The sequence below is a fragment of the Dendropsophus ebraccatus genome, chromosome 8, assembly GCF_027789765.1.
Source record: "Dendropsophus ebraccatus isolate aDenEbr1 chromosome 8, aDenEbr1.pat, whole genome shotgun sequence".
Lineage (NCBI taxonomy): Eukaryota > Metazoa > Chordata > Amphibia > Anura > Hylidae > Dendropsophus > Dendropsophus ebraccatus.
The window spans coordinates 66675786-66696536 of NC_091461.1; positions in this window are offsets into that span (position 1 = coordinate 66675786).

Genomic DNA, 20751 nt, shown 5'->3' on the forward strand with positions numbered 1-20751 from the left:
GACGCAGGGGGTGGTGTGGCAGGACGCAGGGGGTATGGCAGGGCGCAGGGGGGATGGTGGCAGGACGCAGGGGGTGTGGCAGGGCGCAGGGGGGATGGTGGCAGGACGCAGGGGGGGTGGCAGGGTGCAGGGGGTGGTGTGGCAGGACGCAGGGGGTGGTGTGGCAGGACGCAGGGGGGATGGCAGGGCGCAGGGGGGATGGCAGGACTGAGGGGGGATGGTGGCAGGACGCAGGGGGGTGGCAGGATTGAGGGGGGATGGTGGCAGGGCGCAGGGGGGATGGTGGCAGGACGCAGGGGTGGGTAGTAGGACGCAGGGGGTGGTGTGGCAGGACGCAGGGGGTATGGCAGGGCGCAGGGGGGATGGTGTCAGGGCGCAGGGGGGATGGTGGCAGGACGCAGGGGGGGTGGCATGGCGCAGGGGGGATGGTGGCAGGACGCAGGGGGGATGGTGGCAGGACGCAGGGGGATGGCAGGACGTGGGGGGGGGCTGGCAGGACTGAAGGGGGGGTGGTGGCAGCGGGGCAGAAGTAGGGAGGAGGAGATCGCCCATAGGAGCGGCGGAGGAGGAGAGAGGAGGACACAGCCGGTACCGGCCGGCACCGGAAGGCGTCAGAGGGAGAGGAGGACGCAGCCGGCACCGGCCGGCACCCGAGGGTGAGGGGGAGGAGGCGATCCGCCACCAGGGAGGAGGAGGAGGAGGCGGAGGAGGCAGAACAGGGAGATCAGCTAGCTAGCTGATCTCCCTGCAACGGAGGTAGTTGGAGGTGGGGGGGTGGACACAGGAGGAGGAGGAGGAGGCACCATGGGGGAGGAGGCACCCGGCGCCCGGCACCCTCCAGGACGGCGTCGGGCACAGGACTCACAACCCCCATCATCACCTTTGCTGCTGCTGATTCTCAGCAAGCAGAGAAGGTGATGATGGGGGTAGTAGTGTGGATCGCCAGTGATTGGCCGGCTGGCGGCAGCCGGCCAATCACATGCAATCGGGGGCCGGATCCACGGACAGGTGATGTCCGGGCACTGCTGTGATTGGTGCTGTCTCTGACAGCACCAATTACAGCTATGTGCCGGGATCCGGTCCCGGAAACAGAGCAAAACGCTGTAATTGGCCGATTAGAAGTAATCGGCCAATTACAGCGATCGCCGTCACGGGGGGCAGGGAAACTGCCCCCTACATGACACATGGAGATGGCTGCTGATAGAATCAGCAGCCATCTTTACCGGAGCGCCGCGCAATTTCGCGCGGCGCCCGTTTAAAGGGCCGGCGTACCGGTACGTCATGGGTCCTTAAGTGACAGTGATCCATAACGTACCGGCACGTCATGGGTCCTTAAGAGGTTAAAGAGTCACTGTCGTATTTATTTATTTTTTTTGCAGAAATCAATAGTCCAGGCGATTTTAAGAAACTTTGTAATTGGGTTTATTAGCCAAATCTGCCATTATCTGCATGTAAAAAGCCTTTTCCCAGGTCCCCCCCTCCTTCCTCTTTTTCATCCACTCCAAAAAATCTGAAAATTGTGACTTGTTGCAGGAGTCGTACCCTGTCTGCTCTAGGGAGAGGGGAGGGGGGAGGAGGAAGGAGGGAGGGAGTTAGCAGGCAGCAGAAAGCAGATAACAGAGGATTACAGGCACAGAGCTGGGTGACAGCTGTAATCTGAGCTCAGACAGGTCACTGGTGATGGTCAGAAGAGATAACGGGTGAGGGATTTGTAGATTAACTCTTTGTTGTCCTGTTTTGGTCTTTTCTTTAGCTCTCTCCATAGGAGAACAATGAAGACAGGGGGAGAGCTTCAAACTGCTTTTTCATGATAAAAATGCATTTTTCGGATAATAAACCCAATTACAAAGTTTCTTAAAATCGCCTGGACTATTGATTTCTGCAAAAAAAAATTCACGACAGTGACACTTTAAGCCTCCTTGTGTCTTTATCTTCTTAAAGTGAAATTGCCATCAGGTACATTTGGTTTAAGTGTTGCACATGAATAGAACAGGGCGGGTGCCACTGTCCTTTTTTTGGAAGTAGTGTATTCTTTCCAGTCTGATATGGTGCTTTTTGCTGCCACTTCTGTCCGTGACATTTTTTCAGACTGAAAGAATACACAACTTCCTGCAGGGCATACAGCACCTGAAAAGTACTGGAAGACTTAGGTTTTTTTTAAAGGGAACCTGTCACCCCCCGTACCGGGGTGACAGGCTCCCGACCCCCGTTAGAGACCCCTATACTTACCTCATCCCGCCGGGTCCCGCTTCTGGATTCGGTCGGGTCCCGGAGATCTCAGCCGCTGCAGCCCGGCGCGCGCGCTGAGAGATGAGTCCAACACCCATAGAGAATGACAGGAGAGTCCAGCGCTCCGTCATTCTCTATGAGCGTTGGACTCATCTGTCAGCGTGCGCGCCGGGCTGCAGCGGCTGAGATCTCCGGGACCCGACCGAATCCAGAAGCGGGACCCGGCGGGATGAGGTAAGTATAGGGGTCTCTAACGGGGGGTCGGGAGCCTGTCACCCCGGCACGGGGGGTGACAGGTTCCCTTTAAGTATTTTACAAACCTTTGTTACTTTCTGGCATGAACTGATTTGGAACAAAATGAATACAAATTCTCTCTGGAATACCCTTTAACATTTTTTAACCATTTCCTGCTATTTGAAAGTGAATTATAGGGGTCTAAATCACAATTGATAGAGGATTAATAAATACTTGTTACCCTTAAAGAGGTTGTCCACCTTAAACTAACTTGTCCCCTATCTGCAGGATAAGGGACAAGTAAGAGATCAACTCCCGTACTCTCTGATGACCTCCAGATTGGCCTCCGGCTTCTTTGTTTTGATTACAGCTGTGGGTAAGGCATGTGACCTGTGGCTCTATTGATTCCTAAGAAGCCTCCAGAAAGAGCCGGAGAGCAAGAGAGAGCCAAGTACAGCACTCGACTCTTTCCAACGGCTCCATAGGAATCAATAAAGCCGTGGGTCCCATTTTGCACCCGCTATATTATTCCTGCTGTTCTGTTCTACTATACACATATAATGTTCTGGTCATTTTTGACCGGGCCTATTAAAGTCAGGATTTTTAACTTATTTAAGTGTTTTATTTGAATTTCCTTTGCATTATTAGGCTGTGTTCACACTACGTAAAAGTACGGCCGTTGTTGCCATCGGCAACACTGGCCGTACTTTGTAAGGTGTGGAACACTGCCTTTACTGCTATGGGATCCCGGATGGAGTGTATACACAGGGTTTACACTCCGGCCGGGATCCCATACATCGCTGCAAAGAACTGACATATCAGTTTTCTGCAGACGCAATTCAGTGAATTGCGACTGAAGAAAGACCTGTCAGTTCACACAATGAAGCGAGCGTCTCTGGCCGCTTGCTTCATTGTGTGCTGTGTGAAGTTCTGATGCGGGCGCGCTGATGTGCCCGCATCAGAACACTGCGGCCAGAAAGATCATCCAGCCGGTATTTAAGTGATCTTTTGCAGAGACTGGCCGGTCATGACCGGCCAGTCACGGATCGGCCGGTCATATACGTAGTGTGAACATAGCCTTATACTGTATGTGAACATGGTTGTTCATAAATGAAAAATTAATTCAAAAACTTATTATTTTTTTTTTGTGTGTCAAAAAAGGTTACATGGCCTTATTGCATTATTTATTCATAGGGTAGCTTCACACGGGCGGGCTCGCAGCGAGATTCTCGCTGCGAGCCCGGCAGGTCCTGGCAGTTCCCATAAACTACATACTTGCTGCGGACCGCAGCGAGTATGTAATTGTTCCGCGCTTAACTCCTTCTACTCCCGGCCGGCTCCCCCGCTGTAAGCAGCATACATTACCTGTCCTTGCTGCTCGGGTCCGGCGTCCTGCTCTCCCGTCCGGCCAATTAGTGTGTTGCCCAGCCGCAGCCACTGATTGGCCGGGCGGGAGAGCAGGACGCCGGACCCGTGCAGCAAGGACAGGTAATGTATGCTGCTTACAGCGGGGGAGCCGGCGGGAGTAGAAGGGGTTAAGCGCGGTACAATTACATACTCGCTGCGGTCCGCAGCAAGTATGTAGTTTATGGAAACTGACAGGACCTGCCGGTCTCGCAGCGAGAATCTCGCAGCGAGCCCGCCCGTGTGAAGCTACCCATATTGTACATTTGCACAAAAAAAGTTTAACCTCTTAAGGACATAGGACGTACCGGTACGTCCTATGTCCTCACTTGCACTTCAAAGCGGGGCCGCGCGGCGGCCCCGCTTTGAAGTGCCGCGATCCCGGGTGCCGCGTGTAGCCCGGGACCGCCGCTATTAGCGGGCACGGTCTGATCGCCGTGCCCGCTAATTAGCTAATCGGAGGCAGCTGTCAAAGTTGACAGCTGCCTCCGATTACCGGAGGCAACGTTTCCCTGGTGTCTAGTGGGGGAGATCGCTCCTCCGGGACCTTGTCCCGGAGGAGCGATCTCCGTTACTGATGCCGGCCGGGGACGCGTCCAAGATGGCGCCGTCCTCGGCTCGGCACTCGTTCGTTTTCGGCTGCAGCAGCCGAAAGCAAACGAGTGCCGATCTCATGGATCTCTGCAGCATATCTATGCTGCAGAGATCTCAATGAGAGATCAAAGTATATATACTAGAAGTCCCCCAGGGGGGCTTCTAGTATATGTGTAAAAAAAAAAAAAAAAAGTGTTGTTAATAGTAAAAAGCCCCCTCCCCTAATAAAAGTCTGAATCACCCCCCTTTTCCCAGGTTTTAAATAAAAGTAAACAAATAAATAAATAAATAAACATGTTTTCTATCGCCGCGTGCGTAATCGCCCGAACTATTAATTAATCACATTCCTGATCTCGTACGGTAAACGGCGTCAGCGCAAAAAAATCCCAAAGTGCAAAATTGCGCATTTTTGGTCGCATCAAATCCAGAAAAAATGTAATATAAAGCGATCAAAAAGTCGTATATGCGCAATCAAGGTACCGATAGAAAGATCACATCATGGCGCAAAAAATGACACCTCGCACAGCCCCATAGACCAAAGGATAAAAGTGCTATAAGCCTGGGAATGGAGCGATTTTAAGGCACGTATATTGGTTAACAACGGTTTGAATTTTTTACAGGCCATCAGATACAATATAAGTTATACATGTTATATATCGTTTTAATCGTAACGACTTGAGGAACATGCATAACAAGTCAGTTTTACCACAGGGCGAATGGCGTAAAAACACATTTCCCCCAAATAAAAGAAATGCGTTTTTTTTTTCAATTTCACCACACTTTGAATTTTTTTCTGGTTTCGCAGTGTACTTTATGCAAAAATTCAGCCTGTAATTGCAAAGTACAATTAGTGAAGCAAAAAATAAGGGGTCATGTGGGTTTCTAGGTGGAAAAATGCAAGTGCTATGACCTTTTAAACACAAGGAGGAAAAACCGAAAACGTAAAAACGAAAATGGGCCATGTCCTTAAAGGGTTAAAAAACTGTAAACTATAACTAATAACATCAAACTGTATGTAAATATATATATATAAAAAAAAAAGTTTTTTTCTCTATAAAATGTGAAATAAGGTTCAAGGTGCTATATTTACTGTTTGCGTTCGTCAAGTATAATTTACATGTCTTTTGCATGAGTACTTTGCACATCTGCAACGTGTGGCATTTGATTTGCGATTACTTGATGTTGGACAGAAGGCACATCATTTTCGTTTTAGGCTGGTTGCACTGCTGGTGGAGGCCGTGGGTATCATCGCAGTGCTAGAGGAAGCCCTTGGTTCACTTTCTTCAGCTTGCTGTTGAATCCTGTGGACAGTGGCTGCAGCTCCATTACCTCTGGGTGTTTGTTCATTATATGGGCTAACCAGTGATTTTCCCAAATTCTCAAAAAAATTCTTCTTTTACATAGTTTATTTTTGTTCCAATATTTCACGCCATAACACAAATGCATTGTACGCCGACACATCAAGAATGTTGTAAAAAACAACCATTGGCCACCGATTAGTTTTGCGTTTACAGGTGTAAGTGCCTATGAGTTGATCTTGAGTATCAATTGCCTCTTTTGTGGCATTGTAATGTAACATCATGTCTGGCTTTCTGTCGTCTCTGTTACTGATTGCATTATCATGGTGCATGGTGTTTATCAGAATGACACCTTTGTGTTTTTTGGGAACATAAGAAACTACTTTTGTATCCTCCGTAAAATAAAACGTAGAACTATAAACATCTCTCTTACTGAGGTTATGTGGTCAGGTCCTTCATCCCTCTCCTATGTGTACAGGAAGCTGCTGGCAAGTCCTTCTCCTCTGTTCCTCTTCTGCTACATATATGTAAAGATGAGTTTTCAAAACTGTCTCATGTGTGCTCTCTCTCTATGCTCTCTCAAGTTGTATTGAAAGTGAAGTAACTGTATAGAATAGTATTGTTGTCTACTGATAAGCTAAGACACCCCCTTTAGCAGCCCAAAGTAAAACAAACACATTTTGTCAGACAGAATTTATTAGTGCTCTTTTAAGGTCATCATTAGATAATTGAACCAGCTAATACAAGGATCCAGCTAAGACAAATAATTTAATTTTCCATGTGAAAGGTTGACAACTGAATTGTTTGACAACTGAACTAAATTGATAAAAAGTGGTAGAGGAACTATATAGACCAAAATGATTATAATGCCTTTTTTTTCTTCCAAAAAATGGCTGGGGATTAGTATAAAAAGCTATCGGTAATTTTTGGCCAGACAGTACAAGTGTAAAAAAAGGCGTGGAGCAAAAAGTAAACAAAAAAATTGATAAATAAAAACTGCTATGAGTAAGAACCCCTTAAATGAGGAAAAGTCAATGAACCACAAGTTTCAGAACCGCATAATGAATATTTTAAAAAATATCAAATTTAAATTTGGTAATTTTTGACCGAACAGAACAGCAGGGTTAAAAACAAAGAAACTGGGAGGCGAACTGTAGATTGTCTGGTGGGAACAGAGGTCAGACCCCCTGTGATCTCTTACTTGTCCCCTATTGTGTGGATAGGTGAACAACCTCTTTATATCTATTTCTGGTTAACCTTTTTGTAGATCTCTACATTACGTTATTCCTCTGAGAAATTTATTAAACAAATATCAACAGGGTTTTACCAATTCTCTTTTCAAATAGGCCTGTCTCTGTACAGTGCCTGAGTGTGCAGGGACTCTCAGTTTAGTTTATTTCATGATATATACAGATATTCGCTAAATTATACATTCCAGGAAAGTTGACAGGTCCACTTCAAAAACTGTATTACAAAATTACAAGTTGGGCAATTCCCTTATACAAAGTTATTATTTGAACTGCTCCAAGTTTTATTTTTTTCTATTAAGGAACTGCATTGCTATCATTTAAGTCAATTAAAGCTAAAACGAGCTCCTTGTTTAAGCCACCAAATCTTAAAATATCAAATATCAAAGAGTTTTTATTTTTACTTAATTTACATATAGAAAGTTACTCTGATAAAAGCCTCCGGGGCAATAAGGAAAACCAGTACCTTACAAATTCAGTCATTCTTTTCAGAGCCTAAATGCTCCATGGAACAATTCCAAGATTATAAAGTATGAAAAGTGATTTAAAACAGATTATCCAGCTGGGGCTCTCCAGCTGTTGCAAAACTGCAAATCCCATCATGCCTTGGGCTGCCTTGAAATAATGGGAGTTATAGTTTTGCAACAGAGTTACCACTTTGTGGAAGTCTCAAAAATGGATCCCCAACACTCAGCTTTTGTTAAGGAATAAGACCTGGACTATGCCAAATCAAGACCCAAGGAAGAAGATTTATTTATTTATTTTATCACTTAACAAATTAATTAACATGCTGAGTAAATTTCAATATTTTTTTTAAATCTGTGTTTATGTCTCCCCCCATCCTTTCTTATATGTGGCTAAGTAGTGGAAGCTGTCTGTGTCTATTACTTGGTCAGGGCCATGGTAGTGCCATGTTGCTACTGCTTGTATTTATATGGCTGGTTACTAAAGATAGGGTGACTCCATGCATTGTAACTATTTATTTATTTAGAAAAAAGCATGGGGTTCCCACTATTTTCCAAAGCCAGCCAAATACATACCAAGACGTAGCATTCTGCCACTACCTTGGGCTTGAAGGGCCATTTATTTTGGACCGCCACACCCTTAGCTGTCTTATGGGCTAACAGCCATGAGATAGTTCCTACTACTAAGCCAAATCAAAGTAGGAGAAAAAAACACAAACAAAAAAAAACAAAACACAGGCCTCTTAAAATTATATGTATATTTTTTTACATTTACTCCTTGTGATCAGAAAAGTGAAAAAGTGATTAAAACAAAGACTATATATACAGTATATATATATATATATATATATATATATATATATATATATATATATAGTCTTTGGAGTAGATGTAAAAGCCTGGGCCGCTGAAGCCCAGGCTGCATTCTTTTAGCTAAAGAACCTTTGCAGCAGAATCTATTCTTCATCATTCCAATGTGTCAAGGCAGTTCTTCTTGGAGGTCGATGACTCTTCTATGGGTCCAGGGCATTGCTGTTGCAGAAGACTTACAAGGGAAAGATAGTCATATGTGACTTCTTTTCAAAACTATTTTGCCCAGCTGAGAGGAATTATTCCATTGGGAATAGAGAACTTCTGTCTATCAAGCTTGCCCTGGGAGAATGGCGTTATCTGTTGAAGGTAGCTGCGCATCTGGTGGTCATCTACATGGACCATAAGAACCTTGTATACTTGCAGACCGCTCAAAGTATGAACCCCGTCACTTCAGATGGGTGTTTTTTTTTCCGCTTGCTTTAATTTCCAGCTGCATATCAAGTCCACAAATAAAAATGTCAGAGCAGATGTGCTCTCTCGGTCCTTTGTTCCTGCAGATTAGTACATTATTGATCCCAGTTGGATCATTACCGTGGCTCCTATTCTGCCCAAGGATACTGGGAAGACATTTTTTTCATCCACAAAGCGAAGACAGGTTTTTTCGCCTGGGGGAACATTTTCAAGTTGGCTTGGCACCATGGTGTATGTAAGTTGCTTGACCTGATAACTCTGCACTATTGGTTGCCTAGTATTGCCCAGGATGTACGGGACTATGTGTCTGCGTGTTCAAGTTGTGCCCAAAACAAGGTCCCAAGAAGCAAGCCTGCTGGCTTCCTGCAGATATTGCATATCCAGAGTCTCCCTTGCAGCACATTGCTATGGATTTAATTACAGACCTGCCTCTCTCTGCCAGGATTATCGTCATCTGTGTAGTCTTTTCCAAGATGGCTCACTTCATTCTTCTCCTGGGCTTGCCTTCTGCCACCTACCTAGCTCGTCTGCTTGGGAAACACATGTTCCACCTGCATGGCCTGCCATCCAGAGCCTTATTACCAGCTGCTGCTGTCCTAGGCACTAAACCACTAAAGATGCCCCATCTTCACTCACCAATTAGCATCATGATTTTCTAGTTTATGAACATCATACTGATATCTGATCAGTCTTAGGCTGCGTTCCCACATTCACTGTACGACACCACATGCAGCTGAAACCAGACACTCATGCGGTAACCAATAGGCATATGCCAATAATCCATAATACAGCCATACAGACCTGATGAATACCGCCATACTGTGACTGGATTACACCACCATACCAGACCTGACTAATACTGCCATACCAGACCTGACCAATACCGCCATACTGTGACTGGATAACACTACCAGACCTGGCCAATACCGCCATGCTATGACTGGATAACACCACCATACCAGACCTGATTACCCCCCCCCCCCTCGAAAACACACCAGATTTACAGGCAAGTCTGAACGGGAGTTGGGAGACTAAAAAATTATAACAAAAAAAAAGTTATTTCCTTCCCCCTAATTACGGCCCTGCTGCCATCCCATATAGTCTCTGATCACAGAGTATTTCCAAATTCTTGAGGGCACTCTGTTCACTACAAAAAATTGACTTGGACTATACTTCTGGTTACCACCTGCAGCCCAACGGCCAAGTAGAACCCGTGAACCAGACACTCGAGACTTACTTGTGCCATTTTGTCTCTGCACATCATGATGACTGGGTACATATTCTCCCCTAGCCAGAATTCTGTTATAACAACCTTTTGGGAGAATTTTTCCCAGGCTACTAGGTTCTGTACATTACAGGGGACTCTCATAAGTGCCAGCGCATCCATTTAAATATATGCATCCTTTGTAGAATTTAACTTTAACATTGGTTGACCTGTAACTGACTATTAATTCATGTTACTATATGACACATCTGCTTATGTACTTCTGTCATTATTTAGCACAATAATTGGTACATAACCCAAATGTCATATACTTTCTTGTTCAGCCTGTACCAGCTTGTCTAATCCTCCTAAGTCATTGTGCAACAGTGACAGATTTAGCACAGCTTCTTAATTATACAAAATCAGGTATAAATGAGAGAGAACCCTGTATGTACAAATTACAAGAGCAGCGTTCCTATGCTATCCATCCTGGAGAATATATTACACAGCACAGGCAATGTTTAAGTGGCTTGGACAGCAATACTGCAGGTATTTACAGGCAGCATTCTTCAAGTTGTGTTTGCACTTGACATCTCCTTAGAGCTCTCTGGCAAGAGGCCCGGGAAATTTCCCAGCAGGCTTCCATCAGGAGACAAGACAATTATATGATATCATAGATTTGGCTGGAACTTTCCAACGTAGGAACCAGTAACCTGGTTGGTACTGTGTTCTATATCTGCAGGACATCTGTTAGCACAGTGGTGGGTGACATGAGAACTTAAAGGAGATTTTTTTATTAGTATTTTTTTTTCTTTCAAATATTGTGGTCTAAAGGCTACGTAAAGGCCAGAATTTAAATTAATAATAAAGTCATGAGCTAAATTTATCAAGTGTCAGCTCTTTCCAGTAAGATATGTGCTCTCAATAAGTAATGAGCAGAAAACTGAACAACTCAACTTTAAAGACTTCCAGATTTACTTTTACTGAACTGTCAAATGACTGTGTTACGCTTATAGTGACTGGAAAGCTATCACAAGAGCCGTCCATTACTTACTTGGAAACATAGGTGGCAAAGTGTAAAGCATACAAAAATGTACAAGAAATAATGCACATTAATTTAAGGAATAATCTATGAAAAAAGAGAACTGGTTAGATTTCAATTACGGTCAAACATTTGCAACAAAGAATAAAAAAGAAAAACATTAAAAGGGTTTGTTTGGTGTAGAAAGTTTCTCAGATATGATATCAGGAAACCCCAAATTTTTTGGGGGGTAAATGTTATTCTAGACCTCCATCGAATAGCCAGAGGACCTGACATATATGTGCATTCCATATCCTAACCATTGATTTTGGTGGTAACTGTGTGATGCCTAAAATCAGTTAGCAGATTTTACCACCATAACTGCAAACCATCACCAAACATGTATCACATTTGCTGTGATATTCCAAGCATTCACTTTTATTCAGCCATACAATGTATGCTGATGAAGTGTCTGCTGACTGAAGTGACCTGGGTTTTTGGATGCTACACCTGCTATACCTCCACTTTTCATTAACATCTTCTAGGAAGGATATTGGATGGAGCAGTAGATCAAGAATGCAGAGAAATTTAACAGGTGTTTCCTGTTCTTACTAAGAGTACAGGTGACCCTTGATGTGATTTATTGTATTATTAGAGGGATAGTCAAAAGCAGATAACCCTATTAGGCTGGTTTTAGCATTTTTTGCGCCTATATTACTGTCACTGGACTGACCATAGATCTAAAGAGCCATTTACTATCATGATCCTGTCTGTTTGGCTCAATAGATCTAAAGTTAGCTTGTAGCTTTTAGGGTCTGTCCACATGTACAGACTCGCAGCGTAAATCTCGCTGCGAGTCTGTCAGGTCCTGGCAGTTCACTGTCACTACATACTCGCAGCGGTCTGAATGACCGCTGCGTGTATGTAATTTTGCTGGCCCCTTAACCCCTTCGGCTCTTGCTCTGCTGTGTCTGTATGTACATTACCTGATTCCTGCACGGGGTCCCGGCGTCCTGCTCTCCTGCCCGGCCAATCAGTGTGCTGCCAAGCCGCAACCACTGATTGGCCAGTCGGGAAAGCAGGACAGCGGGACCCCGTGCAGCGAGGACAGGTAACGTATATACAGACACAGCAGGGCGGGAACCGAAGGGATTAAGGGGCCGGCAGAATTACATACACGCAGCGGTCGTTCAGACCGCTGCGAGTATGTAGTGACAATCAACTGCCAGAACCTGACAGACTCGCAGCGAGATTTACGCTGTGAGTCTGTACGTGTGCACAGACCCTAATGAGGACACAAAAACACATTAGTATTATGCTCTTCTAAAGTTGCCTCAATTGGCTGTTGGCTACACGTATGTAATTTTAATGTGTTAAACTTTACAAAATGGATTTTTAGTCCCCTAAATATGCTTTGACCTTCCGTTGGAGGCCTAAAAATTATCTATTATCATTGTAGGGTTTCCAAGTGGTCAGTGTGCTTTAAAAACCAAACAAACTATATATATATTGTGGAAAACACAAAATTGTTTGGGTGACCCCAAACTTTTGAACGGTAGTGTGTGTGTGTGTGTGTATATATATATATATACACACACACACACACACTACCGTTCAAAAGTTTGGGGTCACCCAAACAATTTTGTGTTTTCCATGAAAAGTCACACTTCTTCACCACCATACCTTGTGAAATGAATAGAAAATAGAGACATTTACAAGGTTAGAAATAATGATTTGTATTTGAAATAACATTGTTTTTACATCAAACTTTGCTTTCGTCAAAGAATCCACCTTTTGCAGCAATTACAGCATTGCACACCTTTGGCATTCAAGCTATTAATCTGTTGAGGTAAGCTGGAGGAATTGCCCCCCACGCTTCTAGAAGCAGCTCCCACAAGTTGGATTGGTTGGATGGGCACTTCTGGAGTACCATACGGTCAAGCTGCTCCCACAACAGCTCAATGGGGTTCAGATCTGGTGACTGCACTGGCCACTCCATTACCAATAGAATACCAGCTGCCTGCTTCTGCTGTAAATAGTTTTTGCACAATTTGGAGGTGTGTTTAGGGTCATTGTCCTGTTGTAGGACGAAATTGGCTCCAATCAAGCGCTGTCCACTCGGTATGGCATGGCGTTGCAAAATTGAGTGATAGCCTTCCTTATTCAGAATCCCTTTTACCCTGTACAAATCTCCCACCATCCCAGCACCAAAGCAACCCCAGACCATCACATTACCTCCACCATGCTTAACAGATGGCGTCAGGCATTCTTTCAGAATCTTTTCATTTGTTCTGCGTCTCACAAACGTTCTTCTTTGTGATCCAAACACCTCAAACTTGGATTCATCCGTCCACAACACTTTTTTCCAGTCTTCCTCTGTCCAATGTCTGTGTTCTTTTGCCCATCTTAATCTTTTTCTTTTATTGGCCGGTCTCAGATATGGCTTTTTCTTTGCCACTCTGCCCTGAAGGCCAAAATCCCGCAGCCGCCTCTTCACTGTAGATGTTGACACTGGTGTTTTGCGGGTACTATTTAATGAAGATGCCAGTTGGGGACCTGTGAGGCGTCTGTTTCTCAAACTAGAGACTCTAATGTGCTTATCTTCTTGCTTAGTTGTGCAACGCGGCCTCCCACTTCTTTTTCTACTCTAGTTAGAGCCTGTTTGTGCTGTCCTCTGAAGGGAGTAGTACACACCGTTGTAGGAAATCTTCAATTTCTTAGCAATTTCTCGCATGGAATAGCCTTCATTTCTAAGAACAAGAATAGACTGTCGAGTTTCAGATAAAAGTTCTCTTTTTCTGGCCATTTTGGTCGTTTAATTGACCCCACAAATGTGATGCTCCAGAAACACAATCTGCTCAAAGGAAGGTCAGTTTTGTAGCTTCTGTAACGAGCTAGACTGTTTTCAGATGTGTGATCAATTAGCCTTCTGAGCCAATGAGCAAACACATTGTACCATTAGAACACTGGAGTGATAGTTGCTGGAAATGGGCCTCTATACACCTATGTAGATATTGCACCAAAAACCAGACATTTGCAGCTAGAATAGTTATTTACCACATTAGCAATGTATAGAGTGTACTTGTTTAAAGTTATTACTAGTTTAAAGTTATCTTCATTAAAAAGTACAGTGCTTTCCCCTCAAAAATAAGGATATTTCAATGTGACCCCAAACTTTTGAACAGTAGTGTATATATATATATATATTAGTGATGAGCGAGTACTAAAAAGCTCGGGTGCTCGTCACTCGAGATGAATATCTCCCGATACTCGAGTGCTCGTTTCACGTAACGAACCCCATTGAAGTCAATGGGAGACTCGAGCACTTTTGCAGGAGACTCAAGTTCGGTAGAGGGAAGGTTGTGTGAAAACCTGTCAACCTCAGAAATTGATGGAAACACAACGGAAAGGAACAGGAAACAGCAGTGGCAGCATGTATGCATGCCTATGAGGCTGCCTAGTGGCACCATTATGCCTAATTCTGTGCAACAGCCTGGTTAAAACGGAGGTAGGCATATGGACCACCAAAAAACTCAGCCTGACACAGCATGGCAGTGAGAACACAGGGAACCATTAAAACAGAGGTAGCATATCATGAACCAGCCAAAAATTCAGCCTGACACAGAATGGCGGTGAGGACAGAGTGAACAAGGTAGAAGCGGTGGCCAGTCAGCCTTCCAAAAATTAAACCAGACCTAGCATGGCAGTGAGCACACAGAGAACCATTAAAAGTGAGTGAGGAAGCAAGTGAGCCTCCCCAAAATTAGGCCACACATTGCATGGCATTGAACACACAGAGAACTCCAGGGAGCAGCAGTAGCCAACATGGAGGCAAGGCAGGAGCAACAGTAACCAACATGGAGGCCAGGCAGGAGCAACAGTAACCGACATGGAGGCCAGGCAGGAGCTACAGTAGTCAACATGGAGGCCAGGCAGGATCAGCAGTAGCCAACATGGAGGCAAGGGCAGGCACAGCAGTAGTCAACATGGATGCAGTGAAGGCCCAGCAGTAGTCAATATGGATGCCAGTTAAGGCCCAGCAGTAGCCAACATGGAGGCAAGGGCAAGCACACCAGTAGTCAACTTGGATGCCAGTGAAGAGCCAGCAGTAGTCAACATGGATGCCAGTTAAGGCCTAGCAGTAGCCAACATGGAGGCAAGGGCCGGCACACCAGTAGTCAACATGGATGCCAGTGAAGGCCCAGCAGTAGTCAACATGGATGCCAGTTAAGGCCCAGCAGTAGCCAACATGGAGTCAAGGGCAGCATGGCAGCTCAGTGGTTAGCACTGTCCTGGGTTCAAATCCCACCAAGGGCAACATCTGCAAAGAGTTTGTATGTTCTCTCTGTGTTTGCGTGGGTTTCCTCCGGGTACTCCAGTTTCCTCCCACACCCAAAAACATACAGATAAGTGAAGCGCTGCGGAATCTGTGTGCGCTATACAAATTTAAAAAAAAACAAAGGCAGGCACAGCAGTAGTCAACATGGATGCTAGTAAAGGACCAGCAGTAGTCAACATGGATGCCAGTGAAGGCCCAGCAATAGTCAACATGGATGCCAGTTAAGGCCCAGCAGTAGCCAACATGGAGGCAAGGGCAGGCACACCAGTGGTCAACATGGATGCCAGTAAAGAAGCAGTCCCTTTTTTTTTTTTCCGGCCCCCCGGGTAGCCGCTGTCAAGTATACTTACAGAAGATGATCGGTGTCCCGCGGCGTAGCTCCTGTCCCGTCCCGCGGTGCCGTTCAAATCGGGCGTGCGCTCACTTCCGCCAGCGCTGTGACTCCTCTTCTCGGCCTTTTAATTTGAACGCCAGAAGTCACGCGCTTCCATAGCGAATGCATAGAAGCGAGTGACTTCCGGCGTATAATCACTGGTCAGAGAAGAGGACTCGCAGCAGCCGGCGGAAGTGCGCGCCCGATTTAAACGGCACCGCGGGACGGGAACTGACCGACGGGAACGGGACACCGATCATCTTCTGTAAGTATACATGACAGCGGCTACCCGGGGGGCCGGAAAAAAAAAAAAGTGAACTGCTTCTTTAAGGCCCAGCAGTAGTCAACATGGATGCCAGTTAAGGCCCAGCAGTAGCCAACATGGAGGCAAGGCAGGCCCAGCAGTAGTCAACATGGATGCCAGTGAAGGCCCAGCAGTAGTCAACATGGATGCCAGTGAAGGCCCAGCAGTAGCCAACATGGAGCAAAGGCAGGCCCAGCAGTAGTCAACATGGATGCCAGTGAAGGCCCAGCAGTAGTCAACATGGATGCCAGTGAAGGCCCGCTGTTTTGATTTTCAATTTGATTTTGACTGTAGCAGTTGGAGTAACATTCCCTGCACCTCTCCCCCCACCGCTGTTTTGATTTTTAATTTGACTTTGACTGTAGTGATGTGGCTCTGGCATCCTGGTTTTAATTCCTTGAGGATCTGGCAATTGTCTCATGCAAAGGGATCATCACTTAAGGTGCTGCCATACTAAATTATGTGCTGCCCAACAACTAGAATTGTTATTTGTTTCTTTAGTTTGAGCCGGGTCAGATTTTTTTTCCTTTTTTTTCTTTTGTTTTGTTATGATTTTATGCCAGCAGACAGACACAGGTCTGTATACAGACACACACAGGTCTGTATACAGACACACACTTAAGAACAGAATACTGACAAAGTATACCACTCGGTTTAAAAATTGTAAGAAATTCTTAAAAGAGTGAGAGAGACAAATACAAAATTAGACAGCAAAGTTTGCATTGTTCATTGTAGCACTATTTGGTGATAACAGAAACACATGTTTGTGCATTTTTGAAGATCCTTCTCATATTTCATTTGGAACGATGGGCAAGGTCAGCTTCCTTCTTTTATTTCCCCTGTTTTTGGCAATTTTCTGCCATGTTCTGCCCCTTCACAGCCAGAGGAGTATGTATCTCCTTACAGTGCAAGGATCTGCAGGCCCCTGTGGCAGGGAATGGGCAGACAAAACCAATAATCCACTCTTAAGGAGAAAGATATTGCCGCAACCTTTGGACAAGTTCCAGAGTTGTGTATCACTGAGCTTCATCTTTCCAGAATGAGCAAAACACTGTGCAGTCTTTCTTACGATTTTGTCATAAATTTGTAATAAATGTGCTCAGACTCAGGGAAGGGTCCAGAAAAGAGTTCCTGGGAGCGTGGTGGTGGATCTGTATCCCTTCTTTCCCTGGAAGGGGCCAGGCTGTGGGGAAGGAGGCTGAGCTGCTGGAGCAAGGATTCCACTCCCTTGGGTAGCGTATGTGGACTGCGTGGAAGACTGGGTGGTGGATAAGTTACTGGACACATTATACCCTATCCACGTAATCACCTGTTCACACTGCTGCGGTTTCAATATTGGTCTACCATGAGACCCCATGATTCTTTGGGATACAATCCAGTAGTGGCTGCACCTATACACACTCCGTGACACCACCTTTACTCTGTGCAAGCAGTTGTGAACTTAGATAGGCCTTGCGTATGAAATACAGAAATCAGGAAAAATATTTGTGGTCCCACTAGTTTTGGGGGCTGTGCTATACAATCTGGTAGTGGATGGACCTATACACACTCTGTGACACCCCCTTACAATGAGCAGTGAAGTTCTATGCAGGTGTACTACAAATCCCAGCAATACAATGTAGTAAACACTAGTTTTAGGGGGCTGTGCTATACAATCTGGTAGTGGCTGGACCTATACACGCTCTGTGATACCGATAAAAAATGCTGTGCGCCCTAAGTACTGTATACCTTAAAGCATAATCGTTATTATCAGTGCATTATAGAGCCAGTGCAAAGTATTAAACCGGACCGCTCACCGTAAGTGTGCGTATGGGCTGGCTTGGATCTGTAGTCCTCCACATCCGTGAACCTGTGTAGCTTTTTAAATATACTAAGGATGTCCTGTTAAGTTTGGTGGGTCATTGATCACTGTTTTCTTACAGATCTTTGCCACAAAGTCCTTTCCACAAAGTCTTTCCACAAATAGGGCGTGCGCCCCAGCCGGTGGCGCGTGGAGCCCTGGCTAGGGGAATTCCGAATGAGAATCCTTCTGTGACGTCACAGATACTACGGGTCGCTACGTGAGGCAAGATACTTCCTCGACGCGTTTCAAAGGATACGTCCTTCTTTCTCAAGAGGATCTTGCTCGTGTTCATGCTTCCCCTTTATAGGTAGGTATTCCCATCTCAGGATTAACCCGTTTCTTTCCAAGTGGTTTTTTACAAGAAAGCAAACAGTTCAAATTCTGCATTTAGCCCTGCGGGCTGCATACTATTAAATAGGAAAATGTATTCACTCTCTTTTTTGGACATTTTGTGAATGTAGTTTCCACCCCGCCGTTCTGCCTTCACTTGCTCCAGTGCTCCAAATGTCGAGTCATCAATTTGGCCATTATGGTCCTCTCTATAATGCCGTGATAGAGGATGGCCATCAAACTGTCTTTTTAGATTATATAAGTGTTCCGAGATTCTTCTGTGTAGGGTTCTTTTTGTTCGCCCTATATATAATTTATTGCAAGGGCATTTAATGAAATAAATCACGCCTTTGGTCTTACAAGTAATATGGCCTTTTATATTATGACTTACGTTATGGTGAACAACTTTATTGGTTCTTTTTACATTCACCATGCTAATACAGCATTTACATTTTTTACAGGGGAAAAAACCTTCCGCATATGATATTATTCCTGTATATTTGTCCTTATAGTTATCATAATCTTGCCTGATAGTAGGAGCTATTTTATTACCCAGGCTTTGTGCTTTCCGATAAATCATTCTGGGTTTGTCCGGGATAAGTTCCCCTATAATCTTATCCTGTTTTAGGCTGGGTTCACACTACGTATATTTCAGTCAGTATTGCAACCAAAACCAGGAGTGGATTAAAAACACAGAAAGGATCTGTTCACACAATGTTGAAATTGAGTGGATGGCCGCCATATAACAGTAAATAACTGCAATTATTTCAATATAACAGCCGTTGTTCTAAAATAAGAGCAAATATTTGCCATTAAATGACGGTCATCCACTCAATTTCAACATTGTGTGAACAGATCCTTTCTGTGCTTTTAATCCACTCCTGGTTTTGGTTACAATACTGACTGAAATATACTGACTGAAATATACATATACTGACTGAAATATACGTAGTGTGAACGCAGCGTCAAAATGTTCCAGTGTTTCTGTATGATCTGTCTTACATTCTTGGCCTGATTAGAATATGTGGTGATCAGTGGAATATTAAATTGGTTGTTTTGACTGTTATAACCTTTTTGTTTGCTTTCTATTAATTGTTCCCTTTCTATCTCCCCCACTTCTTTTCTAATTTGCTCTAGTTTGTCCAGTTGGTATCCCTTCTGCACAAATATGGTTTGTAAAATATGGGCCTCTTCCTCGTATATTTCTTTGTATGTACAATTCCTCCTTAATCGTAGGAATTGACTTCTTGGAATATTTAAGAGCCACATCGCGAGATGGCAACTGTCAAGTGAGATAAAGCTGTTGCTGTCAGTGGGTTTGTGATAAGTTTTAGTGCATAGATGACCATCCTCTATATAAATAGTCAAATCTAAAAAATGAATACTAGTAGTGCTATATGTGGGTGTAAAATTAAGATAAAAATCATTTTTATTAATATTAATAAAAAACTGATCCAATGAGCTCTGATCCCCCTCCCAAATAAAAACCACATCGTCAATAAAACATTTCCATAGGACCAGGCCCGCACCAAGTACTCCTTGTGGGTATATAGTGGACTCCTCCCACCTACCCACATATAAATTGATTGATTGATACCCCCTTATAATGAGCAGTGAAGTTCTATGCAGGTGTACTACAAATCCCAGCAATACAATGTAGTACCCACTAGATTTGGGGGGCTGTGCTACACAATCTGGTAGTGGCTGGACCTAGATACACACTCTGTGATACCCCCTTCCAATTACCAGTGAATTTCTATGCAGGTGTACTACAAATCCCAGCAATACAATGTAGTACCCACTAGTACCTGTGCTATACAATCTGGTAGTGGCTGGACCTATACACACTCCCTGACACCCCCTTCTAATGAGCAGTGAAGTATTATGCAGGTGTACTACAAATCCAAGCAATACAATGTAGTACAGAAGCACCACCAGCCACAAAATCAAAAGAGTACACTGAGCACTTCTTAGGGGTCTGTATGCAACACCTAATGTCCCCTTTCTGCCAGCAGCCAATCACCACAGTGTGCTGTTGAAATCGTGGTAGCAGCACTGCAAGTCCCAGCCATCAGTCTGTAGTAATACTATTAAAAAAACAATTTGAAGCCCTTAAAAGGGCTGTTTGTTTGTATTGCTAGTATTCCCTGCCTACTGGAACGCTGAATCCTACACTGACGCTCTCCCTGACCAGCAGCAGCTCTGTCCCTAATCTCTTCCAGCATACATCTGAAGCGAGCAATACCGGCTGCGCTTTTTATATGGCAGGGTCATCTGATCTGGCCAACCAATCGACATGTATGGGTCCCACGTGATCGCAGGATGTACCAAAGAGTCTCCTGCATGTTTATTGGCTGAGAAATAGCACCCAAACTTACAGGAAATGGATGATGAGCTTTTCTCGAGTATCGCAAGATACTCGTCCAAGTAACCAGTACCATTGAGTACCCTAATACTCAATAGAGTACCAGGCTCGGACGAGCATGCTTGCTCATCACTAATAAATATAAATATATATATATATACAGGCTCGGACTGGGCCACCGGGGGGCCGGGGAAACCCCCGGTGGGCCCCGAGCTGGA